Genomic DNA, 22,850 nt, shown 5'->3' on the forward strand with positions numbered 1-22,850 from the left:
CAACTAAAACATCCAGTTCTTTAGTAACCTACACAACAATATTATGATGCCTAATAGTAGCCTAGACAGTGAACATGTCATGGTCTACTGGACCCACAGTAAATGTAAACGTTATTTCATCTCATCCATATTTGAGCAGCAGCAGAGTTTAGTGCTCCGTTTTCCTCCCAGTCAGAGCCGCTTATTCCGGAGCTTGGGAATAATGTCGCTGTCACTGTTTTGGGGGCTGGGGAGCGCTTTAACCCGGTCACAACGTAGGGAAGTTGCGCACGGTTTTTCTACGTTGCCATGGGATTTTGTAAAAACCTATTGACTACGATAGGGTCCCTTCTTTCTTTTCTCCGGCTCTGTCTTTGTGGAGGAGGAGGAAGAAACTGCTATTACTTTTTTCTTACAGAGGCGGGGAGGTGGAGGAGGGTGTGTGAGTGAGAGAGACAGAGAGAGAGAGAGGGAGTGTGTGTGTGTATGGTGGGGGATAGTAGCATCCAGCAGGGGAGGGGGAGGAGAGGAGGTAGCTACTCCGGCTCACTGCGAGGCAAAGCGGCGTGAACAGTCAGACCTCCCTCTCTGCCCGGTCTGCTTCTTCCAGCGGAGGAGGAAAATCAACTTTTGTGAGAGGCTGCCTGCCACGGCATGACTTCCACCTGAACGTGAGTTGACACCTTTTTTTTTCTCTTTCTGTACTCTGTAATTGTTATTTTTTTCCCCCATGCACCCAACACATTGTTGAGTGTTGTCAGTTGTTGTTGCACACTTGTTAGAAATGTTGGCTGAAAGCTGTGAAACACGGAGCTCTCAGCTGGTAAAGCACGGGTTGAGCGGGCACCTGTGCAGAAATTGTAGATCCTGTGTCGCTGCAGGTGGCTGGAAATGAAAATTAAGAGAGGTGAGGTGAGATGAAGGGGTGTGTTCTAGGGAAGTGTAGTCACGACTGGTGTTTTATCTTCATTTTTAATAAGTAGACTTTCAGTTTAGTCACAAGCAGAGATGAGAGGAGGGGAACCAGTGGAGGGGCTAAGCTAGCTTAACCTGGTTTACCCACCTGCAGAGGCTACCCACCCACCCCTCCTTTTTTTTTCAATTTTTATTTAAGCTTAAACTATCATATTAAATATTTTACATTAACTATGTGATGCAAGGATGCAGGTGGTATTAGAGCTGATGGGAATGCTTTAATGTATCTCTGCGACAAAAGTTAATTTCTTTTATTACCTATTTATGTGAGTGCCTGATAATAATCAGTGAGTGCACATCACACTGTCATTCTTCTTATTTTCCACCACACTGCCCATCACTCATGTAATGATCTCAGCCTGCTTATCACTGCCTCTCTCATGCTGAATACCGAAACCGCAGGACTGAATCATACCTTGTCATCCAATGTGGTTGAACAGCATATTTCTCATTTTTGTATTGGCAGCAGATTTCTGCGGCTTGGCCGGCATAGAGGGACAGTTGTGTATAGAAGAGGGGGGAAGAAAAAAAAATTGCATGAGCAGACATCTGTGACTGCTGATGGTTGAACTACAGTACAGCAACATTTTACTGTGCAGATTTCAGTGTAGAGCAAATGCCATTTCAGCAGATTTATTCTTACACTGTGAAAAAGGTACCTAAGTGTTGTCAAGTGGCACTAGGAAAAAACATCGAAAGTCTCCAAAAGGTTGTTTTATTCTTGAGAATAAAATAAAGAATCCCCCTTTTCAGGACTTCCATTGTAGCTGGCGCCTGTGACAAACCACTAACTATTTGTCTTTGCAGAGAGCATTTCTTTTAGAGCAGTCAAAATAACCGAGGTTTACTTTAATCCCCTTTCACACTTAATGTAATTGCTCGTCATTACATGCATTGCTGTTGCACAAGTGTGAGGCGTGGATGGCACAAGATTAGAATGACTGATGAGACTTCAATGAGTGTGATTAAAATCACATTACACTGACATTTCAGTAGATTGGTGTTGTGGTTGTTACCTATAGCTTTGGTAATTGATGGGGATGTGGATGGAGCAGTTGTTGCTTGCATGTTTGATGTGTTTGTTGCATTTATAGATCAGATATATCTCACGTGGTTAACACAGTGATTCCCTCAATATGAATATTTACAATGTATGCAAATTTATCACACACTGTGTGGAAGTGCTACGCATTCGAATGTTGGTTTTCTCAGTTGTTGTTGTTGTTGTTGTTGTTGTCGTATTTGTGTGGTGTCTCATTACAGATGATGCCTTTGAGGGGATCCCAGGAAACAAAGAAACGTTACACAGTTTACCCATTATTTGATATTTGTATTCTTTTTGATGCCTTTCTTTCATTGTTCTCAACACACTCAGCCTGCCCTATATCGTCTGGAACACAGTCTGTGGCACATTTTCCCAAAAAATCAAGAAATGCGGTCCCATTGTAGTAAACACACTCCTCACTACAGCTTTTGCTACTAGTCGTAGTAGTGCGAGTGGTGCTGCCACTCCTGACTCTGATCCTGCTGCTGCTTAATGTTAAACACAACCTTCTGAAGGTCAGACAGCCATTAGTGAATATAATCATCTCAAGCTGCTCTTCAGGAGGAGCAGATCCTATTTATGTTGCCCCCCTGCTCCTCCCAGCAGCCCCGTGCCAAAAGCACGTAAGTTCTCCAGCGTTGCCAGAATTATCGCAGGTAAGTTGCCTGAATTTAATTTCTAGGCCAAAGACAAGAGCTCCTAATGGCACTTGTCATCACACGTGGTCCCCAGCCTCTCTGTATTCAGGGCAGTGGTGCTTTGTGTCCAGAAGTAGGTCGAATGCTTCTCACCAAACAATTTGAGCGAGAGCCAGTAATTGGACAAGCAAAGTGTCGACCATCTCCCAGCCGGTCCATGTCAGCCAGCCCCTCTCGCCACTTAATATGCAGCTCCAACCTGGCACATTTCATGGACCTTTTTCATCCTTTTAATCATTTAGATTACAAAATGCAGGAAACAGAACATCCTTTGTAGCTACAGACAGACTCATTCTTCATATGTTAGTGGTTGGCAGACTCAACCAGGAACAAATGTCTGCTCATGTGTCAAGAAAACACCCAGTTATGGTAACTGTTTGGATCAGACTTTCCTCCTGCACGTCACAGTATGATATCTGGCTGTCTTTGCTGAAAAACAGATTGAAACTCAGTCACACAGACGAGCGATAAAAAGCGCCGGAGCCTACGTCTCGCTGTGTTGTTTTCATCTTTTTTTGCGCGATCATCAAAAACTTGTTCGGAGGCAAGAGGTGCACTGAAGATGTGAAAGATGGAGGCAAGCTGTGATTTTGTCTTTACCCCATACAGGTGTGTGTTTGCGGTGATGCAGGCCTGTTTGTGCTCTCGAAACTTGGTGGGTTGTCCTTTGTGCATGAGAATGAAAAGGAGATAGGGAGAGAGAGAGAGAGAGAGAGAGACATTTCTTTACTGGCCTTAAACAGTGCACACTGACAGATGTATGCATGAAGACTCAGTGCAGCCTCAGTAATACATGGGTGTATGATGAGCCAACCAAAACTGGAACCTAAACTTACCACATATGATTTTGAAGGTTTAGCTTCTGTCTGTGAAACTTTGTGAATTTAAACCACTTTAAAATGTGTTTTCTGCTCAGTCATGAGTAGATGCATCTCTTATCAGCATCAGTGGTGTAATTTCAGGCTATAATTCAGTCTCTTGGATTGAATCAGGAGTATCAGATGGCTATTAGAGATTAGAGAGCAGGAGTGAATTGCTATATCAGTCTAATCGTCCATTTAAGCTGCCCTATCTAGAGCGTGTGGTGATGATTTAAAAAAAAAAAAACAGTGAAGACTATGTTTGTAGGTTGATTCGTGGATACCAAGTGTAAAACCTAAACTCTGATAACAAACACAAACACTACAGTGATACCTTTTGGAGTTGAGATGTTAACAGTGTGTGTCCAAGTGTAGCTGGCGGATGCGGCGGGAAGGTGTGGAGCCTAGCAAGTAGTACCCAGGCCCTAATTGAGGTTCAACTCAGGCACCAGCACTACAAGCAATTACAGTGACGATTCGTGCTCTCTGTGCTGCAGGCAGAGTTGAGAGTGCTGCAGCGCCATCGTACCTGAACACCACCCCACCACCACCACCACCACCACCACCACCACCCCTTTCATGTTTGTCACTTACTGACAGCCGGAAAAGGCACATTCTAGCCAGCATGCTCTGGAAATGTGTTTGGTTACATTAAATATTCATTTCCTTGTCTGCTGTCTGGCAATGTGCATATTTATTTATCAGATTTTTAATGATACCTGTGGCCGGTTGAGAGCAGAGAGAGATAGGAGAGAGAGAGAGCGTCGGTGATGATTCCCTCCTCACAGCCTCTGATGGGAATGGAGGAGGATGTGAAGATAAGAGGCTGCTGATCATCAGAAATCAAGGTTTATTTCTTATTTAACAGGCCAATGCATCATCAGGAGCCACTGGGTGAACGTGATCAATGGCTTCTGGAGCTGCACGGACAATTAATCAGTGAAGTTAATACTGAAGGACAAACCCGCAGTGAGGTCAATGTTATCTCGTGTGTTCAGCGCCTCTTTTCTCAGCAGGAGGGAATGAGAGGTCAGCAGCCAGCGCTGGCAATGTGTTATGGATATGTCTGCGCCTGAGGGTGGAGTTTAGCCCAATGTTGTCCTCATAAATACAACATGTAGCCCAGACATATTGTTTGTTGCCAGCTGTGAGGATTGTGTGCTTTTCATGCCTTTCATTACATTTCGTGCTTGCATGTCGCCATTCAGAAAAAAAACGGAGGATATCTCTTTATTGTTGTGTCCAAGCGACAGCATCCACTTGTTGTGTTTTACATCCTTACCCCTGGGCTTTTTGTGAATGCTTCTTTCGTGGAGATTCTTTACATCCTCTGTTGTATTCAATGCAAAGCCTGTGATTTGCCCTGATACCCATCCTCATAGGGTTTTCAGAATTGTAATTCTCTGTGTTTAATTAATCAACAGAGATTATGCTCACATGAAAACCATAACTAGTAAAGAGAACCAATAAGGGGATGTTTTATGAGAGCAATTCTAATCCCCATGTGCGCCGCTGTCAGCTCCAAACTCATTTTCCAATCGTATTGTCCCGATTCTTGTGTGCCTGCTCAGATTTATAATGCTGCTGTTGAATAACAGGGAACATATCCTCTAAATCCAATGTTTATGTTAAAAACCTTGGTGAAAAGGGCAGCACAACCATAAGATTCACCCAGGAACAACAAACATGACAGCAATGCCCCAAAGAGTAAGAAGTTATTGCCTTAAAGTCACCGGGATCCAGGGATGATTTCCATTTCAATTGCTGGCTCAATTTGGGATAACTCATGCATACAGAGAAAAAAGGAACAAAGAGCATAGAAATAAAACTGACAAATGTAGAGAATGGAACAGAGGAACGTGGTGTCATTGGCTTTGTGTCCCATGAAGGGTATTGTGTATGGCTTCATGGATAAGGTTGGAAGGAGACCCTTGGGACGTGGAAGTGAAGGGCACCAAGGATGAGGGGAGGACATGTGTGACAGGCAGAGGACATACAAGACAGAAGTGAAACACGCCTTATACTATAATGCTAGTGAGGTTGGTACTGTTGGCCAGTACCAATTGCTCAGTACAAATTCCCATAGTGCAAAAAGCATGCTTTGTCCAAGCAGCAGCCCAAAGGCCTACACTCCATTCAGCCATTCAGCTCTTAACCTCCAGCAAATCCAGTGGCCTTTGTGAAGCTCTAAGGAACTGTATCTTAGCTATGGTATCTATTAGAGCTTTATAAAAGGCACATGGAAGTCCAGTTGCCTTTTGTAAAACTCCAAGACTATTGTAAGCTTTGACTTGGTATTTCTTAGAGCTTTGCATTTTAGGTTGATAATTTAGTTATGAATCAATTTTAAATTTCAAGTTTTTTTGTCAGTTAATTCACTAATTGTTAATCCCTCAAACACATTTTGCAACTATTAAGCTGCATGTGTATATAGTCATCTAATATTTATCTTATTATTACATCCATCAAACAGATATTTCTCTATCTAGCTCATTACTTTGCTGGTTTCAGATTGCATTTCATCTGTACAAATCTCAAATGGCTGCTTTCTCTGAATACAAATTTAAAGTCTGGACCAGCCAAATAAAATGTCAGAATAGGATACTGGCATACAGACTTTTTTTTTTTTTTTACTCAGAACCCCATTCCCCTCCCCCCTGCACATTCAGATGTGATGTGGTACCTTACAAATCAATACTTGATCATTTGTATGAGATAATGTGTCCCTTAAATGCTGTAACAGCCTGTGTAGAAGTAGGTGGGTCATGTGTGTGTGTGTGCGACAGGGTCTGCTGTGCGGGGCAGCAGTGTCCAGAGGCGTCCCCAGGGATCTCATTACACTGTGCTGGGCTCCGCTGGGTACTGTAAGTGGACTGCTGGGAGCCCCAAGCCAGTGCAGCTACATGTATGTTGATTCGGTGTGAACATGTGAGCCGAGCACTTGCTCTGCATAGTAAGAGGCTGTTTACTGGCCCATTGAGGCCCAGAGTCAAGCACAGCGCTATCCTCCAAATGGGGGATTAGAGGGCAGATCAAGCATGATTAGAATGATGAAACAAAGAGGCTGAGCCTCTGAGTGGTCAATTAGCTAAGTCGGCTATGAGAAAGTAGCATAGTTCTTGTTTTGTTTCCTCTTGTAGTGGTTGTATTGGTTGATTTGCCTCAGATTGTCATTTTATGTTCAATCACAATGTGCAGACAACAAATGAACAAAATATTTTTTAGACCTTCCTTCCCAATATAAACTGAATGGAGACAGCCTGGTCCTGCAGCACTGTCTAGTTATTGTCCATTAGCTACACCATTGAAGTATTTTACTGCAGGTGCACAGCCCTCCTATCTGTGGCAGAACTGGACTATTTTCCTCATAACTTACATGTTCAGCAGATTTTGAGAGCTGAAATAGTTGTTGGGAGTCTTTGCACTTGTCCTTAAGGGTCTCCTTCCAAGAGTCAGAACTCAGCATGCCTCCTTCTTAATGTACTCACACCCACTCTGAGCAAATGTTGAGTGAAAGATCTTGCCAAGCTGGTACGAATCCAAATTAATTCATCAGCTTGGGGGAGCGCCGCTCTCCATTTTTACAAGTGTGACCCGCAGACCAGCCGTTATGAACTACACACCTTTTTGACCTCATTATTTTTACACCTCTAGATTCTTTTGGGTAGGAAACAAGACTTCTTGCCAGAGCACGTTTTTATGGCCCCATATCGCGTTGCAAAAGACCTCACCTTGTAACATTTTCTGCGGTTTACAATGGATTTTTAATGACTATCGGGGGATGGATTTGCTGTAGAATTGAGACCAGTCACAATGTCTCATTCTGGTTAGGTATTCTGAGGCTTAAAAAAAAACAGCCCGCTACTAAATTTCTAAGCATTTTAGTCACAAAACACTGGAACACGCAACAGGGCAGTGGTATGGATAAATACTGTTTAATTGCATTAGCTAATCAGTGTAATGCAGCCTTTCCTGAACAACTACGAGGGTAATGCTAATTCTGAGTGTAGTGCTCATTATGAAATGCCAACCAGTTAAGCATCCTCCATAATTGGAATTAATAATAATTATTTTCCTTTTAGACCGTAGCATGCAAAGACTGTAATGCAACAGATTGGACCTTGATTGGATGACAGTATAGAGAGAGCAGATCACAGTATAGATTTGTAAAGGTCTGTCTTAGAAATAGAGGGAATAGAATGAATTTCCACAGTAGACAAAACTTTGAAGGGTTTTTTCTCTTTTACAGAAATACAGCTGCAAGGTCCTTCTCTTGGCCATGATCCTGAGAGTTAGAAAACCATGTATTTTTGTATGTTTAGTCTTGTGTGAACTTTGTGTGAACTTCTACACTGAAAGAAAAACACAGAATACACTGTAAACTCTTACAGTTAGATTAACAACCTGAAAAGGAAATAAAAAAATGTTCTTTTCTCATTTAACATGGAAAGAACAGACAATTGTTTGATTCTATTAATATTAAACCAACCAATATTTAATAATATACTGATAATATTAGTGCTTTGCAGCTGTGGCAATTACTTCTAGTGGTTTGTCAGTAAACATTCATCAATGTAGAATCCACTTATCCTCCAACAAATTGTTTTATGTAGGCTTCACTCATATTTTATACTTAAAAGACATTGATAAAGTGAACTATCAAATTAGAGTAAGACAGAGTGATTTTTCCCCAGCACAGGAAATGCAATTACATCTGGCTCTACTGCAGGCATCTGTAGGCCATATTAAAAATCTGGGTTTAATCTGGTCTGGGTTCCAAGTGAACCAGTGGAGTCACAATTTTTGTGCTCAGTCAAAGTTGTTAAGTCTTTGTAAGAGGAAACCTACATGCGTTCAGTGTGAGTGCTTTGCCAATTTGAAATGGCTTAAAGGTTTGAGGCAGTGGCTTCGAGAAACAAAAACAGATCAATAGAGGTGATCCTAGTGGAATCCTGCTTTGATATCCTGGGCTTCAGCCTGGAAATGCTCCCATCAGTCTTCATGTGACATGTAGGCTATCACAGGCATGTTTTTCATTGTTTTGTTTTTTATTTTGCTCTTGGACACTCACTTCTCCATGGCTCACTTCCAGTCAGCAGGTGGTCTTCACTTGTATGATTCACCTTCATCACTAGAACTCCTTGAGATACAGCACTCGAGGCAGTTTGTTGTTTTTAACACTCACATTTGCATTTAAATTGACTTCATGCCACCATCATTTATTTTCTTGAGAGAGTGACACGTTCGTCGACGGCTTTGCTTCTAATTCTCTTGCATCTGCTCCAAGTATGATAACAGAAGCAGGATTATTATTCTGTGAAATGGTGGTCTAACTTTGTTTCATAGTGCACCGAAATCACACAGCAGCCCCAGACGGACCACTAGTGTCTTACAAATTCTTTCAAAACTGCAGATTAAATTCTGGTCAGTCATGCGTGATGGCTTTTCTCATGAATTAACTGTAGCTTAGAAGAAAAAATGTCTTCGTATTGGCGAGTAAAATGAACTCTGAATGTTGTTCGTAGGAATTTAGTCAAATTTTATTTCCATTTCTTCTACTGAGGTGAGAGGAACACTACGACAGAGCTGTGCATGTGGGACTGTTGGCGCTACATATCACACTGACTTGTAATGCAAACTGACGTGTTTCTCACACAGTTTTTGCATGCGCTTTAGTGTCAGCAAAAATGGGAATTACACCTGTTTAACTTGAAAAATAGATTTATTAATCTGAAGCTCTTTGAAGTCATGGTGATGTCACCTCTGTGATTTATCCAGCTTATAAAAATTGTTGAATAAGAGCTCTGCCAGCACTGCAGGGGTCATAATAATTTAGGAGACCACGGTGGGAGATGTGATGGGATCACGAGAGTGACAGTTTGACGCAGGATACTCGCACAGATCACCCCAGACAGTGACTATAATTGACACTATTAGCCTTGAGGTCTGTCAGTTTTTCTGACAGCCGGTGAATTCACGTGCACCCTCCCTCCACGATACATAACAAATTCATACCTTCTGTTTTTAAACCATTTTATGCCTCAGTAATTCCTTTCTAACAGCCACTTTCTCCAGCTGAGCCACAGTTTCCACCCTGTGTCATGGACTTGTGATTCAGAGACTGAAGTGGGTGAACCGGTGGCCAACATGCCCTCGTGAAATTCAGGTCTGCAGGTCTGATTCCCCTCAGGGTGCTTGTCTTCTTGCTGAACTGGTGCTGTATAGGCCCCTTGGCTCTTGCCGTGTGGCGTAACTCACCTGCTGTCGAAACATTTGGATCACATCCCCTAGTGCCGAGCAGTCCCCGGGTCTCCATTTGCAGCCAAGACCAAGGTTACAGATGGCTTTGCTTCTTCCTGTGGTTCATTGGTGGAAGAGGTACAGAGGGTCTGAAGGTTACGAGCAGGTCTTCCTGCGCTCCGTGTCGAATGTCATTACCAACACACAGAGGCCTCTTTAATACTTGAGCCCCCCTTTTTTCTTTACCACCTGCAGTGCGATGGGATTTTAGCCGGGGTCAAAAGTGTGCCAGAAGTACTGCTATTAACCCTGTGTATTGTGCCTTTCTATGAAGGGCAGTCCACTGGCAGCCTCTTCCCCTGTTTATAATAGAACAGACTGCATTCCTTCCAGTGAGCACGGACATCATCAGCTGCCTCTCAAAGAGCCTTCATGCCGATTTCGCAACAGTGGACACTGTTTTAACCCTCTTTTACACAGCCCTCATTTTTCAATCCTGTTTAGTCCAAAGCTGCTCTTCATTGGGGTTGGGTTCAGCCATCTCCATCATGAAGTAAACAACATCCCCGCTCTTACTCGCTACATGAGCAGAGTGTAAAGACTCATTCAAAGCGAGTGAAAAAAACAATGAGCCCTCTCCAGTGTGTGTGTGGGAGAGCTGTGTCTTAGCTCAACAAAGAACGACTGATGCCGTGTTTGCAAGTTGACAGAGTCATGTTAGCATCCCACTAAAGAGAGGAGGATTTTCCCAGCATTCACAGCAGCGCTATTTTGATCTGCTGCATCAGGGAGATGTAAATCACCACAGCGATGTTCCTCGCACTTCGTGTGTGGTGGTGTCACTCAAAACGTTAACCTGCACACATTTAACTTCACAACATCTTTTCTTGGACCAACTTATAAAGTTGTTTAATTGCTTGTTTATACACTATTAGTCTATGAATTAGAATTTTACACATACTGGCTGCGGTTGTAAGCGTAATTTAAATTCTCTACATGGTTTTCTAACACAGATGGTAGAGCAGCTGTGATAGAAAGAATTAGTCAAAAAAGCTCTCAGGCCCGGACCCTCCTACATCACTTTGTGACTGCATGATTACTACCCTGAAGGGAAAGAAACACACTGAATATGTGGCGTGAGTAATGGATATTCATCTACTGTCTGTGTGGTGATTCATTTTATATGTGGCTAGAGGAGTACAGTGTTACAAGGTGAGTGTGTGTTGCCTGTGGAGTCACATCTATCTGTTTATTTTTCTGTGAATTGTGAAACAGGGACCAATATTGATCAAGTCAACCGTAAGCATAGCTGTAGGCCGGGGGAGTCCATTACAATGCTCAGCCTGAAGAGACCAGACACTGTCCCCGACAGCAACTGGAGAGGGATTTGTTTTTCCCAATAAAGCAGGGGAAATGGTATCAAAATGCCCCCACCCGCAAACACAGGGGCTGATTTATAAGCCTGCATGGCTCCAGTTTCCTCCTGCCGTGTTAAAGCAGGAGGTGGTACCATTAAACTGATGGCACAGCTTTCATCCTTTTCCACGGTCAGTAAACAGCACCCAGGTAGAAAGCTCAGGTTTTACACTGGATTTCACTGCTTTGATTTGGTTAATTTGTAGATGTGTTTCTTTTTTTTTTTTTGCTTTGGACTTCAAAAGCAGCGTAAACGTACATGTAAGAGAGAGGGAAACTGGTTTGATCAAAGGTATACGTGCCCGCATCAAAGGGATGTTGTTCTGAGTCGTTTGGTTCTGGTCTTGACACCCTAAATCCAACAAGCCTACTATCTACACTAGAGCATGCTGGGGAATCCTTTTCCAGTCTGACCAGAGCCAGAAGCTCTGGTTCCCATAATGCAGAGCACAGCAAGTCCACAGCCATCATCATTAGAGCTGCACCACTGTGGACACTAATGGCTGTCCCTGTTCTGCTGCCTCGGCACATTCAGGGCTCATCTGAGACTTGGGGGGGTGTGAACACATGAATTAAATCAAGAGAGATGAATTCACTGGTTTTGTTCCTGCTTTAAAGCAAGACGCAGGACGCAATAACCCACTGAGCTGGGAGCCACCATGAGTGCATTTGTTGTGAGGTCTTCTTTCAACCACCCCTTGAATCATCAAAGGAGGCTTATTGAGGAGCCGGTCCTTGTTTATCTTCATTTAAAGGTTGGGAAAAGATGGCGTGTGTTTTTTTTTTTTTTACTCGTTTCAATATTGAGCAGAGAGGATGTGGGAGGAAAGATGAACAGTGGTGGTAGTGTTAACTGGGGGGATGGGGCTGGTAGAATTGATGGGCAATGTGTGTGCTATCCCTGGACTCCTAATTGTCTTTTAAGATTTCAAATAGCCTTATAAGCATCTCGAGATGGAAAACGCTCCAGCATCTTAAGATGCATGGTTGTACATAATCTGTGTGCAAATTTTAGGCAGAATGAAGATTTATCACCTCTGTTTTTCAGAAAGATGATAAAAAACAATATTTGAAAATCAATATAGGGTCATGACAAGGAACATTCATCAAATCTTTTTTATACATTTTTTTATTTTTTCAGTCATGGTAAAAAGCTTTAGATGGCCATCTTTTTCCAATTACATGCAAAGGCGGACATCATCCAACCCCGTTCCTGCTGTTTTTTGCAGTGACAGTATAGATTTTCAGCCATCCAAATGAACTCCTCACTGAAGAGCCTGCAGTCATTGTGCATGCCCTTTCCCTGGCTTTAGGCACAACCAGTCCCTCCTCCAAATGTACACTTTACAAATCAATAAGCTTTCACAGTAATTTAACTCCTATGTGTGTCCCTATAGAGCGTGCAGTAAATTCACTGTACATCATAGGTAGAGTTAAATCAGTGTTGTTCCCTGTTGTCCTCGCTACTGAAAGGCTGGTTAATTGATGTCATGGCACAGACTGTATGGTTTGTCACAGTCTAACATATTTATTTTACTCAGTGTAAGCCATTTACAGGCTTATACTTGTATGGAATGCAGAAAAATGGTGCTTGGTTTTCTGCATGGATTGGCTGCACTCATCAGGATTGCACATGAGATGCTACTTGATTTATGTGTTGGCTTTTGAATCCAGGGTGATTCTGGCAAGTAGGGCGTCATCAGTGATTAGTTCAGTTGCTGTGCTCTGCCCTACCTGATGCCGATCAATACTCATATTGAGGGAGATCGATCCCCTATATAGAGCAGGGGACGGGATCCCCAGTGCTGCTTTTTGGTTGGAGGCTGACTAAAGCTGGACTTCTGGGGCCAATGATTAATGATTTTCAGGATTAAAATATTCTCTTAACAATTTATCAGCTGATGTTCTTTTAGTTTTTATTTCAGTCAAAGAGAGCTAACAGACACAGTGCTAAAAAGTCAAAAAGTAAAGTATTTAAATTTTGAACATGCTGCTCTGCCAGCTCATTTGTACTCTGACTGACACATCTGTCTTTGTTAAGCCAGTTGCTGTCAATAATATCTGCCTTCCAATATGTTGGCCTGGCTCTAATTTTTGGTTTTTAATTACATTACCTTTGATTCCAGACCAGTAAGGGCAAACTCATTAGTTTTGTGGAAATGACATGACAAACCCAAAAACACATAATTAAGCATGCTGGCAGAAGGCTGCAGTCACTTGTCCAAGGTTGCTTAATTGTATAAACCCTCTGCTTTACATTGTAAACGTCCTCTGACAAACTTGTCTTGCTAAAATTCAAATTATTCCAAACAGCAAGGCCTCTACAGAAACCATATGTGGTGACATGGTTTTACAATTGTAATTTCCAGAGATATACTGTATCTAGTTCACTTGCTTTTTGATCAATTCTGCTTTTCAATAACCTCATTCTGTGACGGTAGTGCCCCGACTACCACGGACAACTGGTGAGGGAAAATCAAAGCCACCTACTGAGAAATGTAGGCACGTTGCTAAGATGCAGCGGACCGACCATTGTTCATCATTAGGCACAGCTGAAGAATATGCATTATGGATGAGTTAGCCATTGCGCATGTAACAGGTAAACTGATAAAGGTTTGGAGATGAAAGCTGGGATGTCAGACAGCGAAGAGCCTGCCTCAGACTGACCACAGATCCCGCTGCGTCCACAGCATGAGCCAGAATCAGAGATCAATCAAAGCCTTCGTTAATGGAGCAAACAGCAGAGAGGGATTCTGTTTGGTCTATTACCAGCCTTCTGAAAAGCAGCAAGGTAGAATACATTAAACACTTCTGTCTTCGTGACATGAAGCATCTGTAGGTATGTTAAAAAAAAGGAGTGTCAGTTGAAGATTAAATATTTAAGGCAAATGTATTCTCTTTTGGGTGTGGTTGGTTTCGTCCTTTGTCACAGCCAGAGAAGGTCATAAATGAAGCGCAGTTTCCTCTTATTGACTGTAATGTGATCTAAAACTGCCTTCACTCACTATGTGACCTTCAAGTAGGATACATTATTTCTATTCCATGTCTTTAACTTTGACAGGAGCAAAAACAAAATATAAAAAAAGTGTTTAAAAGACAGGAAAAAGTGTGGAATTTATTTACCATATTTATTTGGTTAAATTTTTCTGTGTACAAATAATAAAATGAGAAATAAAATGCGTAATTGCTGAATAAAAACAAAACATCTTCTAGGAAAATCTACTGTCAAATGTTCTCTTCATGCTGTCCCAACTTCAATATGTCCAAAACAGAGCAATTCCTAAACCCTTTAATAGAGTCTTTCAGGGAGGCACAGGAAGAGGAACAAATGCCTCTATTCAGCAGCGTCCAAAATGCTAATGCCTCCGGCTCTTAACACGTTTATAAGGGTTCCCATGTCACGACATGGCATAGTCCAACCCCTAATGGTGGCTATGGCTGTGGACAACATGAAAAAGCCAAGACACATGATGGGACATGAGAAATATGACAACAAGACTGCCGGTTTCCAGAGGAACAGAGCACATCTAAAAACCCTATTTTCCCTCTTGAAGATGGTCGTAAGCATGTTATGTCACAGCGAAAATTGAAATTTCTTTCCTCACAATCGCTCTTTTCACTGAAAGCTCTGTTTGGAATGCAGCTTCAGCCCTGACATTTAAAGTATCTATAAAAAGTTACTAGCGTTGCGCGGTTTTGTTATTACAACTGCCCACACATCAGTGTAGTCACGGACAAGTTAAAGGGGGAAACGAAGCATTAAAGTGACCAATAGCGCAGGTGTTGGCATTGGAACTATTGGCTCAAACCAGTGGGTTGTATTGAATTCTAGTAACTATGTGCCTCCATATGTAAATGATGTTAAAACGTGCTTCCGTATTGGACAAACTTTCAGCGAGCAAATAAATGAAGGGCAGGCAGGGCTTAGTGATTGCTTGGGAAAGTAATTACTCCTTATCTATATGGGTGCTGGGAGGCAGTCTGCAGAGCCAGGCTCCAGCCTCCAGGCCCTTTTTGGATTGATATTGTGTCAACCACTCAAAAGGTATTTCTCGAGTGACATTCTGGTCAACCTGTGGAACTGGCTCAATGTAGTATTGACCCGTTTGACTGATTAGTCAACGAAAACACGAAACTTCTCTTTCAAATCCTAATTCCATTTTCAATATGCTATTTCATGATCCAAGGCTTGTAGCTGTTGCAACAGTTGCCGGTCGACAAGGCAAACGCTGGGCTGACACTATTGAACTACTCTAGGGATGGGGTAGACATAGATGTAAATGGACTGTGCAACACTAGAACAACAGAGTGGCATGCTGCTATCAGTGCCTCAGGAGTGAATAAATGTGTCAATGTCTTTTCCCCAAGGCCAAAGCCTCATGCAATATCACTATTGGCAAACTCTTTTTGTGCATACCAGGTAACATTTGTGCCCAAGGTTTTTCAATTCCTCTGTTTTCCAGCATCGGTTTCATTCACTCAGAAATGGCAACGCTCATTGCTGTTTTCGGTGCCGCAGCAATCCGTGTCTCTACATTACCTTAAGTGATGTTTGTGACTGATGACTCATGACATAACTTGTGTGCTGCGTGCAGCTAGAGAGGAAATGGAGGATGTTACCCAAACTTCCTTGTGCTTTTGTCATCTGTTTTTTGGCGCTTTCTTTGCATATAAACAGCAGAAGCTGCTGGTTACCATCCGATGTGTGTTTAGCTACAGAACACACAGCAGCTGGTGTCCTCAGAGGAACTGCAGGGTCTTCAGTGTCTTGTGTAGTGTATTCGCTCAGACATAATATTTATTATTAAAAATTATACCATAATTTATTTAATGGAATTTGTTAGAATTATTGAAGGTCAGTAGTGTGAACATTTCCCACCATGTCTAAAGGCTGCTGGTCAGTGCAGTCAAACAGTTTGGTCAGATGTTCCCATGAACAAATGGACCACTATTATGACAATCTTGTAGCTTTGCTTAGTGGTATCGCCTTTTTTATGAACCGCCTTTTGTTGTCATTGTTCCAATTCTTTTCACATTGTACACTGCTACTTCACCATGACATCATTGACACAGCTTTCAATCTGTTGGCATGTGCATCAAAAGAAATAATCAGGTTGAAGTCACTGGTGCCTTTTATTCAAACAGAGCTCCTCCGTTTGTTGTTGTTGTGTTGCCGCCTGCCTCTGAGTGGCCTGTTGTGGAGCTCACAATGCTGTGTGTTCAATCATTAGTTAACCTGATTATCCAGACACCACGTGGAGTCAGCTACGTGTCTGGATAGCTATCGGCCAACCTGTTACTGGGATCTATTACAAACCACAAAGCAAATCTATATTGCCCTAGTGTTTGAAGTAGTGTGCGTAATGAGAGTACAACTCTGTGGCCTAGTCTATGGACAGAGGTAGCATGCCACCACAAACGATTTTTGTCTCCATTTCCTTCCCACACCCTGCCTTGTTGTAGGTTTGATTTTATGATCAAACTAATTAGATTTTATACCACTCAGTGCAGATGCTAGAATGCAGCATGGCTGTTGTGGAGTAGTACTCAGAACCTGAGGACTCCAGTCTCGCCTTTGCTCTATCCACTTGATACCTCTTGAGACCTGAATTATCTCCCCCTTTACTCATTTGAAACGTGGAGCTTTTTACTGGTATTACCTCTCAACCTCCTGCAGTTTAAGCCTTTACACAGGATGTAGTGCACATTTTTGTTTTGCTCTGCTTCACCTGCACTGTACAGCTTGAGCGGAAGTCAATTTGGTCACAAATTGTATAGACTGAACCTACAGGTGTCTGTGTTGGCTTTAAATCTAATAGCTCATGGGGTTGGTAAGGTTGCTTGTGCTTAAGAGAGATCCATGGAAAAGGCGAGGTTAAAGGTCTATTCTAAGGTGTTTTTATTACTTTCTTTGGATTTATCTGCAATAGGGTTTGTGGTCTGTGGTCTCTTGGTGTGTAGATATCACAGTTTTACCCCCATACACACTGGACCTTTAAATAACTTTTTTTCTTCTTTCCTTTTGTGTGATTCGTTAGGACTTCTTGACAATTGGGAGGCTGGGAAGAATAAGAGCAACACCCATCATTCTGATATGGGGGTGTTTATTCCCGGCCGCTAATTGTAGTCACACCAGCTAAATAGTCCGAATTAACTTCTGTTGTTGTTGTTATAGCGGTTCGTTAGCAAGTGAAATCAGATGTGGGTATGAGGTGTATTTCCAATGATGCAAGCTGTGTGAAATGTGTGAGTGTTAATATTGGCTTTTATTTGAATGTGTTTGCCAGTGATAGTGCATTTTCAGTTAACAGTTTGCTGATTTGTTTGTTGTTCTTGTCTTGCCAGAAATTCCGAGACAGAAATACGAAGTCTGAGTCTGACCTTAATGATTTTTTCAACTTGGCAGCTCAAAATTATAGTTTAACTGATACGATGTGAATGCAAAACAAGACATGCAGCGTAGATGTTTTGTTCAGTAACAAGACACTAACGCTTTTTGATATTGTAGTAACAAATAAGGATGTTTTTTAGGTAGTTTTCTTCCCCCAAACATCTCTTTTAAGCAGTAATTAATCAATTAAATTGCAATGTCACTTAATCAAAGAGAGCTACCGCGATTGATCTCCATCTCCATGGATCATTCTTGGTCATTGTTCAATAAAAATTTCCTGTTACCAATCACCGACTACAGAATAGGGTCACAAGTTTGCTGCTAAACATGCAGCCCAGTGTTGCCCTGTCTGGACTGAGATCTTTGACTTCCAGTTCCTGTTTCAGTGGCAAAGATGCAGAGGAAATAAGTCACGGTAAGAGCAAAAGGTCTGTTTTGTGTCATAGTATTTTAATGTTTTTTTAATCGCTTTGGACACTGGTGTGTAAAATGTGTGCAGTGATGTGTGTGGAGTGTTGCCAGCTGTTGCAATTGCACAGAATATCTAATAGGCGTTACCACAAGTACCTGCAGACCTGTTGCTTCACCTGCACTTTCTGCCACCATTCAACACATTGTTTTTTTTGTTTTTTTTTACTGCACCTTCCTTTTTCTCTTTGAGTTTCACGTCAGAGTAGAATACTTGTTGTATTTATCATTTGAATGTAAATCTATTTGAAATTACCTTTAGACCATAACAGGAGCTGAAAGAACTAGATCTTTGCAGCTAAGTCGTAAATCAGCGAAACAATACAGTATGTGGGAAAAATACTGCAAGTGCTTCTCAATGTGACTTCCAGTACAACAAACAGTAGACCTCCACCCACACACATACACACACAGAAAACAAAGTGATATTCTGTCTTCAGGCAGAGCTTTTGATGTTAGCCTGACAAAGGCACCAACTCCAAAAGCCCCTTTCACTGGATTTTTTAATGCCCCATGTGTCCTTTCAAGTTGTGGAAAGATAACTTTCTGGGTGTGCCTCGTGTTTCAGTCTGAAGCAGGCATTTGTTTCATTTGTTCAAGCATCCTTTCAAGTGGCAAAGGCTCTTAGAAACACGGAGAGCTTGTAGCTCTTGAATTCGGTGACACACTCCACATCTGTCACAGTGGTTTGATGGTGGGCAGAGATCTCCGCATACCTACAGCACAATGTCCTGTGGTTATATTTCCTATTTTATAGTTTGTTCCACAGCTTTGTCATTGCACTTTGGCACTGGTTGCACCTGAACCATAAAGCAGTGATGGAAGCCAGTCATTTTTTTTTATGATTGGCGGCTCAGAATTGCATCTAATGAGGAAACTGTACCTGCTTTGCCCCAAGTCGGCAGGTGCTGCTTTATTCTCATCCATAAATTTCTCTGCTACACTATTATTTATTAAGCCGACCGTGTCGTGCATGAGGTTCTAGGCAAATGTCAGGTTCTTGCACCTCCTCAACAGGCCCCCCTCCAGACAGGATGAATTATTTATGAAAGATTGATTCTAAGTTTTATAAACCACTACTACCCCGAGTCCCAAGTATGCTGGAACATATGTAACATAAAAATATAACTCCACACTGATAAGCTCAATCCATCAAGTGAAGCCAGGAGGCGTATTTGCATGGTAGCACGATTTCTGGTGTACTTAATAGAATTGTGCCTGTGGGCTACTACACCTGACATGGGCTAATTGGCTATCAAGAGAGGCTTTGAGAATAACAGGGCTACAGGGTTCCCACCAGTGCACACTGCCTGCGCCAGACGTAAAGAACTACGTGGCATTTAACTGTAGCATGGTGGTTCTTTTTAGATTTCAAGGTACAAATTGGAGAAACAAAGCTTTCCAAATTGTTGCTAAGGCTGAGAAACATTGAGACGGTGTTACCGGCCCACACACACACCCTGAGGTAGATGTGCCAGTGTTCTTTTTTATCTGCTCAGTGAGGATCACGTTTGAGAAGTTGTGCAGTCAACCTATTGACGAGCATGTCTGTGGAAAACACACACACACAGCCTCACCCACACCCACAACACCCCCCAGCTCTCCAAACACACACACACACACACACCCACCCACACACACCTCTTTAATTCGGCCCAAATATTGGTCTGCCTCCTCGCCTCTCGCTGTGCGTCCATGTGAGACAGATCCCGCCGACATTTTCCACCGCAGGATTAACTGTGTAGCGCGACGGGGCCGCTCTGCCTCAGCGCTCCTGAAGGGCTGACCCCGAGATGTGTGTGTGAAAAGGTGGCCAGCAGGGCGCTCCTTAAAAGGCTGTTAGATCCTTGCTGCTTATTATGAGTGGGCGTGCGACTAAATTATCTGTCCCGCTCTCCCCTTGTCACAGGACTATAGGCGGAAAAAAAGTTATTTTCCGGAAATAATTAATCCTACTTGTTGGCTTAATAATATTGTGGAGAACACATTGGTGCGGCGCCTTGAGTGTTTCCACATCATGAAACTTTTCTCTGACAGGTGGGCTGCTTCTGATGAACATGATCATCTTCTCATTTAGCTTCCTGCCTGCAGGACTTTTCCATTAAATTACAACTGAGCCCCCCTCTCTCAGGAGAAGGCAGGGGATTTGAGTGAACACTTGTGTGAGCAGGTTGTTGCATATGTGAGTGCATGTATGTGTGTGTGTGTTTGCATGTTTGCACACACACACACACACACAGTCTGTGTGCCAATGCGTGTATGCTGATCCCGCCAACCATTTGGAAGGCTGTGTGTCCAGGGTGTATCTCAAAAGCAGAGCCAAGCCCGGTTTCCATGCCTACACGTTTTCGCTGAGAGACAATGCGTGTATCTTAATGAATTCATTATTCAGGTTTATATTTGCCTCTGTACTCTCTGTCAGCTGGGTACACACTCTAAATAGCTGCGGAGTAGAGGCCTTTTCCAGTGCTAAAAGTGACCCGGGGGAAATAGCTTATTGATTCTTGGGGGGAAACATGATTAAATTGAGTTCTAAGTGGACACTTCATCTGAACTTGTCTACAGGAGAGGAGATAAGAAACTATAGAAGCCAGTCTGCTTTTGTCCAAGTTCTGGTCTAGTATTTCTGCTTTGATGTGCTCAGATTAATCGCTTGCCTTCCATTTCTATAATAGGCCGGCCATTTATGTTTGACTGTGGGTTTGAATTAAAGAAATAGCTCTTTATTTTTCTCCAGCCTTTTAAACTTAAAGGAGATGTGTTTTTCCCCATAAATGTGAATAGTTTCAATTTAATCAACAATATTTGTTGTTGTTCTGTAAGAGGCAGAGTGCTCAATGTTTGTAAAAGTCGTGTTTGCCTACTACTGTAGGTGTTTTGCAGCCAGAGTGAACAGACGTTGTTGTGCACACTGTGTTCAGTAGGTGTGCTAATCAGGAGAAGAGATCCCCTGATCACTGCCATGATCGCTGAGAGCACCATCTGTGATACTCTGAGGGCCGGCAGTCTGACTGAGAGAGCTGGAGAACAGTCTCTCTCCCGTCCCGTCCTCACCGGGCTGCAGTCAGATCCGTCTTTCTGTTTCTGGACTTGAAAGACCTGGAACCACTTAACACTTGCTTGCATCACATTTTAAAAACTACACCACTTTTAGAATATCAATCATTTTGTTTAGTATAAAACAGAATGTGTTCAGCAGCAACCCCCCGGACTGTATTTTGACTTATCTGTTTCTAGATACGTCTTGTTTGATCCGTTTCTTTGTAGTGTGCTGCACTGAATAAATCAGCTGTCAACACAGATCTGGAAATAATTGAGGAGACTATTAAAGTGCCATGGATAATGGAGAACTGCACATAAATGTGGGCAATTTCATCACAGGAATTTTGTCTGTTTTTCATTTGCAGTCACAGGTCATAAACTGCACAAGTCGCAACAATAATGGCAGTAATGACAATAATGTGCAGGTACTTCCTGAGTTCAGACGGTGTTGCAACTTGTTTGCGATGGAATTCCTAAACTGTGACCTGAACCAAACATGTGAACACCTCATCAGGTTATATGGTGTTGTTGTGACCAGCTGCACAGTGGATCAACACAATCAATGCCTGAGTGATCAGTATGAAGATCGGGGCACTTGTTACCATGGTAACCCATAAGATAACCATACACAGAAATGCACTGGTGTTCATATTGATTCAGAGTGCAGCGAATAAAGTGCATGATATCAGCCGAAGGCAGGTTGCCTTCCTTCTATCTGCAAGTGCCAGGTTAGAGGCTTATTGACTGTTTTTGACAGACTGAGTAACAGACGACTTTTTGGCGAAATGGGCTTTGTGCCCAAAGTTCAATTAAAAGCCTCACACTGTGTGTAGCCAGCGTATTTGCCAAATGGTGAGAAACGTGTAAATCAGTCTTCGTGCTTTCTCAGCAATCTGCTTCTCCTCGAGGGATATTGATGGCTCTGCCTTGACTCATTTTTTAAAAATTCCCTTCAGAGTTTCACCATTTGTCTCAGACTGACAGGTGGAGGGAGGTTTTGAAATATCACGTGAGCAAATGCACCAGAAACACACAGCTACGTTCTGGGGGTTTAGTAGGGGCCATGAACTATTGGTGCGACCACCTCCATTTTTCTTTAGCTTTCACTTTGAATGGGCTCGATGCGGTTTGTGATTCCCTCTCATTCTGTCTGACTTGCCTGTGGGGGGCCGGTGGGTCAAGGGAGCATTATTTAAATTCCAGTGACATGACATGGCTGCAGACCTCTATCTTGTAGAGGTTAGATAACACTTTGATAGCAGCTTGAGGTAGATAAGAGATGTGTTATAAATTAGATGTTGCACACATTTTCTGTGAATGTGCAGTGGATTTTCTCATTTAAATTGAATGTATGAATGAGTCCAATCCAATTGTAGCTAAAGGCCCCCACATACTCGGGCGTACTTGACTTGACTCCGCGGACGTCTGCGCGTACTCAAGGCGGACTCAGTGCGGACCCAGAGTGGATGTCCACCAGACCCGTCCATGCAAAGCTCAATATTTACGACCGCGTACATGTACTCTGTGTCACACAATAGACTGCTCAGTGGGAAATCTTCACATTGACCTGTTTTTAATGTGACACTGTACGCCCGACTATGAAACCTCGCTGCTCACAGTACGCCCGAGTATGTGTGCGTTCAAAAACTGTATTAGACAGGGAGAAGTTTCAAATGAAACATCAGGGGACAGTGAAGCGTGGTGACAGCAGAAAATATATGCTTGTTCGATTTATG

The 22,850-nt window shown here is 42.6% G+C and overlaps 1 protein-coding gene across 7 annotated transcripts in view; it reads left to right on the plus strand.

Annotated features, from left to right (window-relative positions):
* Window positions 1-527: 527 nt before the first annotated feature.
* Window positions 528-22,850, plus strand: part of chl1b (cell adhesion molecule L1-like b) — a 62,691-nt gene continuing 40,368 nt past the window's right edge. For all 7 annotated transcript variants that reach the window (XM_085776461.1, XM_085776451.1, XM_085776457.1 and 4 more), the window contains exon 1: window positions 528-650. The gene's annotated coding sequence lies outside the window, so the exon portion shown is untranslated. The remainder of the gene's footprint in view (window positions 651-22,850) is intronic.

The sequence above is a fragment of the Trachurus japonicus genome, chromosome 5 (genome assembly GCF_045865225.1).
Source record: "Trachurus japonicus isolate A0001 chromosome 5, Traja_1.0".
NCBI classification, from domain to species: Eukaryota; Metazoa; Chordata; class Actinopteri; order Carangiformes; family Carangidae; genus Trachurus; species Trachurus japonicus.